This window comes from Panthera uncia, chromosome B1, assembly GCF_023721935.1.
Source record: "Panthera uncia isolate 11264 chromosome B1, Puncia_PCG_1.0, whole genome shotgun sequence".
Taxonomy (NCBI): domain Eukaryota; kingdom Metazoa; phylum Chordata; class Mammalia; order Carnivora; family Felidae; genus Panthera; species Panthera uncia.
Genome location: NC_064811.1, coordinates 113,940,701 through 113,949,197, shown reverse-complemented (window position 1 = coordinate 113,949,197; position 8,497 = coordinate 113,940,701). Strand labels below are relative to the sequence as shown.

The 8,497-nt window shown below is 38.6% G+C and overlaps 1 pseudogene; it reads left to right on the top strand.

Moving 5' to 3' along the window:
• Positions 1-762: 762 nt before the first annotated feature.
• On the top strand, positions 763-2,159 carry LOC125922428 (F-box only protein 8-like; annotated as a pseudogene).
• Positions 2,160-8,497: the final 6,338 nt, after the last annotated feature.

Sequence of the window (8,497 nt, the reverse complement as noted above, 5' to 3'; positions counted from 1 at the left end):
TAAAGGGAGTCATTAATGGCAAAAAATAATTTATCAGGCAGACACTGTATACTTCTACCTGAATGTCTGTGATTCAGGACTGACTAGAAAATAAAAATGTTTGCATACAAAAGCATAAGAGGCTTTAACACTGTTGAAGGAATTAGTAGAAGATGAATCTCAACAAAAGAGACCTAAAGCTTAGAAGAAAAAAGGGGCATGCAAGAAACAAAACAACATACAACTGAAAGCGTATGTAACATTCTCCATGTTATTAGTTAAAACTGAATTCAAAGAATAACTCACTGGAAATTATAAAATATTAATAACTGAATGGAGAGGATATCTATAGTTGTGAAATGTAGCAAAAACCATAGAAATTTAAATCTCAAGTGAATTTTTTTAAAAATTGAGAAAAATCAGAATAAACGACATAAGTGCTTATTCTACATCAAACAGTGAAATAATATCCATAATAGTGCTCCCACAACGTCTAGAAATATGTAAATAAATACGATAAAATAAAAAAATAATAAATTATCACTTCTAGGAAACAAAGAAAAAACAAAGAATATATATTAAGAAAAAAAAATCCAGGTTTTTGCAAAGGCTAATAAAAGAGAAAAAAAAATTCAGAAAGGACGGGTCAGCCAAGAAAGACCGGAGGCACAATTTTAAAATAATGGCAGGCCCAGAAGAAGAAATTTTGCTTGCGGAGGGCAGTTTCAGCCCATTCCAGAGAGTTCCAGCCTGTCTTTCCTGATAGCCTGACCCACAGATTCCATGCTTGCCCCCCCCCCCCCACCTTCCCCACCTCCAGAGTCAAGTGAGCCTGTTTCTAACAACTTGCAGATTGGTGAGGGGCTGTGGAGAGTGGCGGGACACCAGCAGCTGCAGCAGGAAGGCCATAGAGAGCCCAGCTACTTCAGCAGACAGCAGAGCAGGATGGACGTCTAACACCAGTCGTCGTAAACAAGTCCAAGGAGGCATTGATATATATCATCCTTTGAAGGCACAGGAAGCTAAAGATCAGGAAAAATTCATTAATCTGGAAATGTTGGCCCCGAGCTAAGCTTTACCCTCTTGTCCTACCTGAATGCAACAGACTTCTGCCTAGGGTCATGCTTTTGGCAGGACCTTGCAAATGATGAACTTCTCTGGCGAGAGTTGTGTCAATCCACTTGGGGCCACTGTTCCATGTATAGTAAGAACCCTCCCCCAGGATTTTCTTTCAGAAAATTGTATATGCGGCTGGATGAAGGTAGCCTCACCTTTAATGCCAACCCAGAGGAGGGAATAAACTACTTTATGTCCAAGGGTATCCTAGATGAGTCACCAAGGGAAATAGCAAAGTTTATCTTCTGTACAAGAATACTAAAAAAGGAGATTCTATCTTGATGAAAAAAAGAGATGTCTTGGATGACCTTGTAATGTTGCATAATTTTAGAAATCAATTCTTGCCCAATGCACCAAGAGAATTATTTCGTCATATCAACGCCTCTGAAGAGCATGAGGAGTATCTTGAAAGTCTCATAACAAAGTTCTCACATAGATTCTGTGTTTGTAACCCCGATTTAATGCGAGAACTCGGCCTCAGTCCTGATGTTGTCTACATACTGTGCTGCTCATTGATTCTTTCCCTTGACCTCACTAGACCTCATGTAAAGAATAAAATGTCAAAAAGAATTTATTTGAAATATCTGTCGTGCTGCTCAACACATTAGTGAAGATTTTGTAGGGCACCTTTATGATAGCATCTACCTTTTTGGCCATGTGGCTGCAGAAAAGCACAGTTTCTAGGACTTCAGCTATTAACTTCAAACTGAAACTACCCAAGGATTTATTTAGCAGGTATGAGGCTTACATCAGTGCTGGTCATGCTAGCCTCTGTATACAAATCAAATACTAGAATGTACTCCTTTTTTTTTTTTTCTTGTACTATTTTCTTTTCAGGCAATTTCCTTGAGTAACTAAAGAATTTTGCAGAGTTTTTTCTTAATTTTGCTTATCATGTTTCGCACAAAGCAGAGCCATTGTCTCACACAGCTGTTTAAGAATGTTAAACTGGCATTTTACTCTAAAAGATGGCATATTTCTGTATTCGATTTGCTTGGAAAACTATTCATTTCCATTCCATTTATAATTATAATTATTTTATTGTAAAGATTTTGACTAAAGCCTTTCTTTTTTTCTCTAAATAGATAAATAAATAAATAAATAAATAAATAAATAATAAAATAATGGGCACAAAATTATAGGTGCAGTAAGATAAAAACAAAAAAAAAACAATGAAAGAGAGTTTTGCTTTTAATATTAAGAACTAGAAAAAACAGACATCTTTTAACAGGGGAATTGATAAATAATCTAGCGTAGCTTTCAATGGACTACTACATGGCAGAAATTGGTGAACATATATTTATATGGATAAATGTCAAATATAAGGCTACACACAAATTCAGTTTGAAGAATACATATTGTTACCAATTAAATGATGCTTTTAAATGTACAAAATAATATCAGCTTTAAATCTTACGTCATCAGAGGATTCTACCCATTTCCCTCTTTTTTGTTGTCATCTAAAACCCTAAAATCAGTTTCCAGTGTTAGTGTCATATTTGGACTTCCACATTTGCATCACTCTCTTTAATGTCACTATTGGCTTCGTTTTTGATGATCTTAACATCCACAGAGATAATCCTTGCAATTCCCTGGCATCTCAGTTTCTTGAAGTTCTCTTATCGGATGATCTTCACATTCCATCTACCACTCTGCCATAGATAAGCACTCCATCCTGAGCGGTCCAGCCATCACTTCCTGTCTCCATGGCTAAATATCTCTGGTTCGGCTACAACTTTGATGTTGCTCTGACTTACTGTGTTAGTTCACCAGGGCTGCTATATAACAACGTATCATGAACTGTGCGGTTTCAAACAACAGGCATTTATTCTGTCACAATTCTGGAGACCATAATCAAGAGTTAAGAAGTCCATAATCAAGGGTCAGCAGGGCCATGCAGAGGTATCCTTCCTTGCCTTTTTTTAGATTTGGTGGTTTCTAGGCTTCTTGGTGCTTTTTAGTTTGTGGCAGCATAGTGCCGTTCTCCACCTGTGTCTTCACATGGCTGTCTTACCTCTGTGTCTGTTTCAGATTTCCTTTTCGTATAAGGTCACCAGTTATTACATTATGGCCACCCTAATCTAGCATGACCGCATGTTAATTTGATTACATCTGCAGAGACTATTTCCAAATGTGGTCACATTCATGGATACCAGGGGTTAGGTCTTGAATGTATCTTTTGGGGGACACAGTTCAACCCAGAACACTTACAAAACATTGGTCCTAACATTTTTTCTGTACCTCACACCTAGCGTGACCTCATTCTCTTTTACTAGCTTATAATTCCAAACTTCTCAACCTTCTCTGATTTCATCATTATATTATGGAAAGACTTGCTAACCTTTTGTTATTCCACATATACACTTGTACACCACATGTGGCTAGAACACACACGTAACCATGCATCCCCCCACACCCCCACACCCATAGCCTGCTCTCAATTAAAATTCCTAATCATAAACCTTGATTATGTGCTTTCAAGTTGCTTGACAATAATATTACATTTCACTATTCCATTTATACTCAGAAGTTTCCCCACAAGTATTTCATCCCTTCTTTTCCACTCCCTACTACCTCAGTTAATGACCTTGCCACCTAGTTCACTGAGAAGATAGGGACAATCAGAAGAGACTTTCCACAAGCCCCCACCCTACTTCCAATAATCCACCTGCATCTGAACTTGTATATTGTCCTTCTCTGCCACACATCTTCACCCTCTCACCTTGTGAACTAGATCACATCATCTATCACAGACAATGTCTTTGCTCAGCAATTTTCCCTTTCTCTTGTCACCAAGTTTTCCCTCTCTACTGGAATCTTCCCTAAGTACATAGACATGAACTTCTTTCGTACAAACAAACAAATAACAACAACGATAAAAACACCTTTCTTAACTTTACATCCCTTCCAGGACTGCTCCGCTTATCTCCTTGTCTATACTCACTTTTTCCAATTTAAATTTTCCCATTCTTTACTGAACCTCCACCTACAGGTTTTCGTTGCCAACACTCAACCAAAATGGGCTCTTCTCAAGGTCACCAATGAATCCCAATAACAGATTTCCGTGGTTATTTCTCTGTTTTATTTTATTTGATCTACTATCATCATTTGATGTATTTGTAGCTTTGAGGAAATTATACTCTCTGTTGGTTTTTTTTTTTTCTTTCTAAAAATATAATTCTTTCATGCACCTTAACTCTTCCTCCTTGACTCTCAGTCACACTGTTTGGGCTTACGGGGGATCAGTATCTGGATTTCTTTTCTTTTCTATTTATGCTAATTCCCTTGGTGACCTTTAAATGTCATTTATATGTTAATGCTTCCCAATTATATACCTGCAATCTTCTTTCCCCTGCAATCCAGCTTCATATAGACAGTTAACCCTTTGACATCTTCACCTGGAATGTCTTAACACACGTATCTAATTGACTATACTCAAAGCCGAGCTTCTAATATGTTTATTCCACTGCCTCCACACATGGTCCATCTACAGATGTTTTAGAAAATTTCTAAAATTAGTGGGAACTCTTTTCTAACTGTTGAGGACTAAATCTTTGACCCGAGCCACCATTATTTTTCATCTGGATTATTGCAATAGTTTCCCAAGTGACTTTTCTGTTTCCGTCCTTGTCTCTACCCATATTGCAGTGTATTTTTAACATACCAGAATTTTCATGTTAAAAGTGTGATTCTGTTCATGCTTCATTTCTGTATAATAGACTACCAATAGGTTTCCATGTCACCAAGAGTTGAGAATCCCTACAATGGCTTGTGAAAGGACAAAGAACACCTCTCAGCTTCTCTCATAGTTTATGTATAAACTTGATTTTTTAAAAATCCTGACAATATCAAAGTATAAAAAATCAGTTCTGGGAGGATGAGTCAAGATGGTGAAGAAGTAGGGGGACTCTAGCCTTTCCTCGTCCCTCAACACAGCTGTATTGAGGTCAGATCACTCTGAAGACCCAAGAAATCTGTCTACAAATGGCATAAAGTTCTCCACAGTTGGAAGGAGACAGCATGGCAGGTTTGAGGTGGGTGAATGTAAACTGGGGAGGGAGGGAACACCAGAGCCACTGAGAGGAGGGAACCCTTTCTGTGAAGAGAATAAAAGGAGAGAAAGAGAAAGGGATTGAGGTAGTGTGGCATCAATTTAGCACAAGAGAAAAACCTTTCTGTACCATGGACTGGAGAGTAAAAAGTACTGAGTGTCCCAGTTCTTTTTTTGCAAACAGCTTTTTGAGCTGCAACTGAGGTTTTGGAAGCACGATACTTTCACCAGAGCAGAGCCATGGCAGGCACTCCTGGGGAGGTGGGAGTTGGCATTGGAGTGTGGACTGTGCTGTAGCGATCTCCGGGGCACACTGGGAAAGAATGATCCCCTTCCTGGAGTACTTTTGGAAGAGGGTTTATTGCCTTGTCAAGGACAAAAGACCCTGCGGGTGCCAGCCAAATGCCTTTCACCAGCAGGTTGGAGAAGGGGAGAAGATCTGTGCTGTGCTGTGTCTTTTAAGACTTCAGGTTTTGAATCCCTGCTGCGCACCAAAGAAAAAATGCAGGAGAGGTTTGGTGCAGGATGAGCTGACTCCCCCTGCTATTCTGTGAGGGCTGCCTGAACAGCAGGAGTTGTGATCCTTGGACCAGGGATGAGATATTGGGGTGGTGCTATTTTCCCCACCACCACCACCATGGTGGGACTTCAGAGAGCAACATAGCAGCCCCTGGTGAAGGCAGAACCAGCTAACACTAAACCCTGCCCTCCCGCCTCTCACGCCCCCTCCCCCTTGCCTGCAATTGCTGGTTTACAGGGGCAAGACTGACTCTGAACCCACACAGCCTGCCTCTCTTCCAGAAGACCAGCACAACCAACACCCAGGAACCAATAGGAAACTCTCTTTTTCTTTTTTTCTCCTTTTTTTTTTTCTTTTGGAATTGAGCTCATTGTTCTTTTATTGTTTTATTTTGTTTTTCATTTCCTTTTCTCTCTCTCCTTTTTTTCTTGTTGATAAGACTTTTTTATTATTTTCTTTTTCCTTCTTTTTTCTTTTCTCTGGCTTTTTTTCCTATTTTTTTTCTTTTCTTAATCGTTGAAATCAGCCTTATAGTTTTGGGTTTGTTTTTGTTTTTTTAATTCTCTTTTTATTTATTTTTCCCCTTTCCTTTTTCTCTTCTTTTGGGATCAGGCTTCACTCCCTCCTCTCTTCCCCCAGGGTTACCTCAAAAAACAAATCAAAGCACACCTAGTTAAAAGCTCAAACACTCCACCACTGCAACCAAGGAGGAGCTCTGCAGCGGACTGACCAGTGGGATGGAGCAACCAAAACACAACAGCAGATTGCGACAAAGCACACACAAGAAACACTCCCTGGAGTGCCAGGCCCTGGACAGTGTATGATCACTTTTTAATATAGCAGTACTCTCAGGTGCAAGAAACATAATAAGCTTTTAAAACATGCAAAAGACAGAAACTTAACCAAAATGAAAGATGGAGGAATTCCCCCCAAAAGAAATGTCAAGAAGATTTCTTCTTGAAATCACAGGCAAGGACTTGTTCAAAGCAGATATAAGCAATATATATGAACAAGAATTTAGAATAATAGTCATAAGACTACCAGCTGGGCTTGAAAAAAGCACAGAAGACACCGGAGAAACCCTTGCTGCAGAGATCAAACACTGAAGAACTAGTCAGGATGAATTAAAAAAATGCTATAGCTGAGATGCAAAATGAACTAGATACAATGACAGTGAAGATTTAATAATCAGCAGAAAGAATAGGTGAATTAGAAGATAAAATTATGGAAAATAATGTAACTGAAAAAAAAAAAAGAGGGAAAGAGAATTGCTAAATCCTGAAGGGATGCTTAGAGAACTAAGTGCTTCTATGAAATGAAACAATATCCATATCACAAGATTCCCAGAAGAAGAAGAGCAAGAAAATGGGGCAGAAGTCTTATTTGAACAAATGATAGCTGACTTCCCTAATTTGGCAAAGAAAACAGTCATTCAAGTCCAAGAATCACAGAGAATTCCTTGGGGAAAACAGCCACAACAACAACAACAACAACCAGACTGACACCATAATGTATCATAGTGAAACTTGCAAAATAAAAGTATAAAGAGAATTCTGAAAGCAGCTAGGGACAAAAGGTACTTAACCTACAAAGTAACAAGGTAGACACATAAGGTTAGTAGCTGATCTGTCCACTGAAACTTGTCAGGCCAGAAGAGAGTGGCAGGGAATATTCAATGTGCTGAATAGGAAAAATATGCAGCCAAGAATCCTTAATCCAGCAAGGCTATATTCAGAATAGAAGGAGAGATAAAGATTTTCCCAGAGGGGGAAAAACAACAACAACAACAAGAAAACCTAACACAATTTGTGACCACTAAACTAGCCCTGTAAGAAATTTTAAGGGGGATTCTGTAGTGCAGGAAAAAAAAAAAAAAAAGACTAAAGCAGCAGACCAGAGAACATCACCAGAATCACCAATGCACAGATAGCACAATGGCATCTTTCAATAATCACTCTCAATATAAATGGACTAAATGCAGGGCACCTGGGTGGCTCAGTCAGTTAAGCATCCGACTTCGGCTCAGGTCATGATCTCACGGTTCGTGGGATGGAGTCCTGCATTGGGCTCTGTGCTGACAGCTCGGAGCCTGGAGCCTGCTTCAAATTCTGTGTCTCCCTTGCTCTCTGCCCCTCTCCTGCTCACGCTCTGTCTCTGTCTTTCAAAAATAAATAAATGTAAAAAAAAAATTTAATGGAGTAAATGCCCCAATCAAAAGACATAAGGTATCAAAACGGATAAAAAACAAATCCGTCTATATCCTGCCTACAAGAGACTCATTTTAAATGTCAGCACACCTGAAGATTGCAAGGGGATGGGGAACCATCTATCATACTAATGGAGGTCAAAAGAAAGCCAGAGTAGCCATATTTATATCAGACAAACTAGATTTTAAAAGAAATACTGTAACAAGTGATGAAGAAGGGCATTTTATCATAATTAAGGGATCTATCTCAAGAAAACCTAACAATTATAATTATTTTTGCCCCCAACTTGGTACAAATAAATCAATTAATTAATCACAAACATAAAGAAACTCATTGATAATAATACTACAATGATAGGAGACGTTATTACCCCAATTATAGTAATGGACATATCATGTATGCAGAAAATCACCAAGGAAACAATGACTTTGAATGACACAGTGGACCAGATGGACTTAACAGATATATTCAGAACATTTCATCATAAAGCAGCAGAATACACATTTTTCTAGAGTGCACATGGAACATTCTCTAGAACAAATCATACACTGGGTCACAAATTAGCCCTGAACAGGTACAAAAAGATCAAGATTATACCATATATATTTTCAGAATATAATGTTA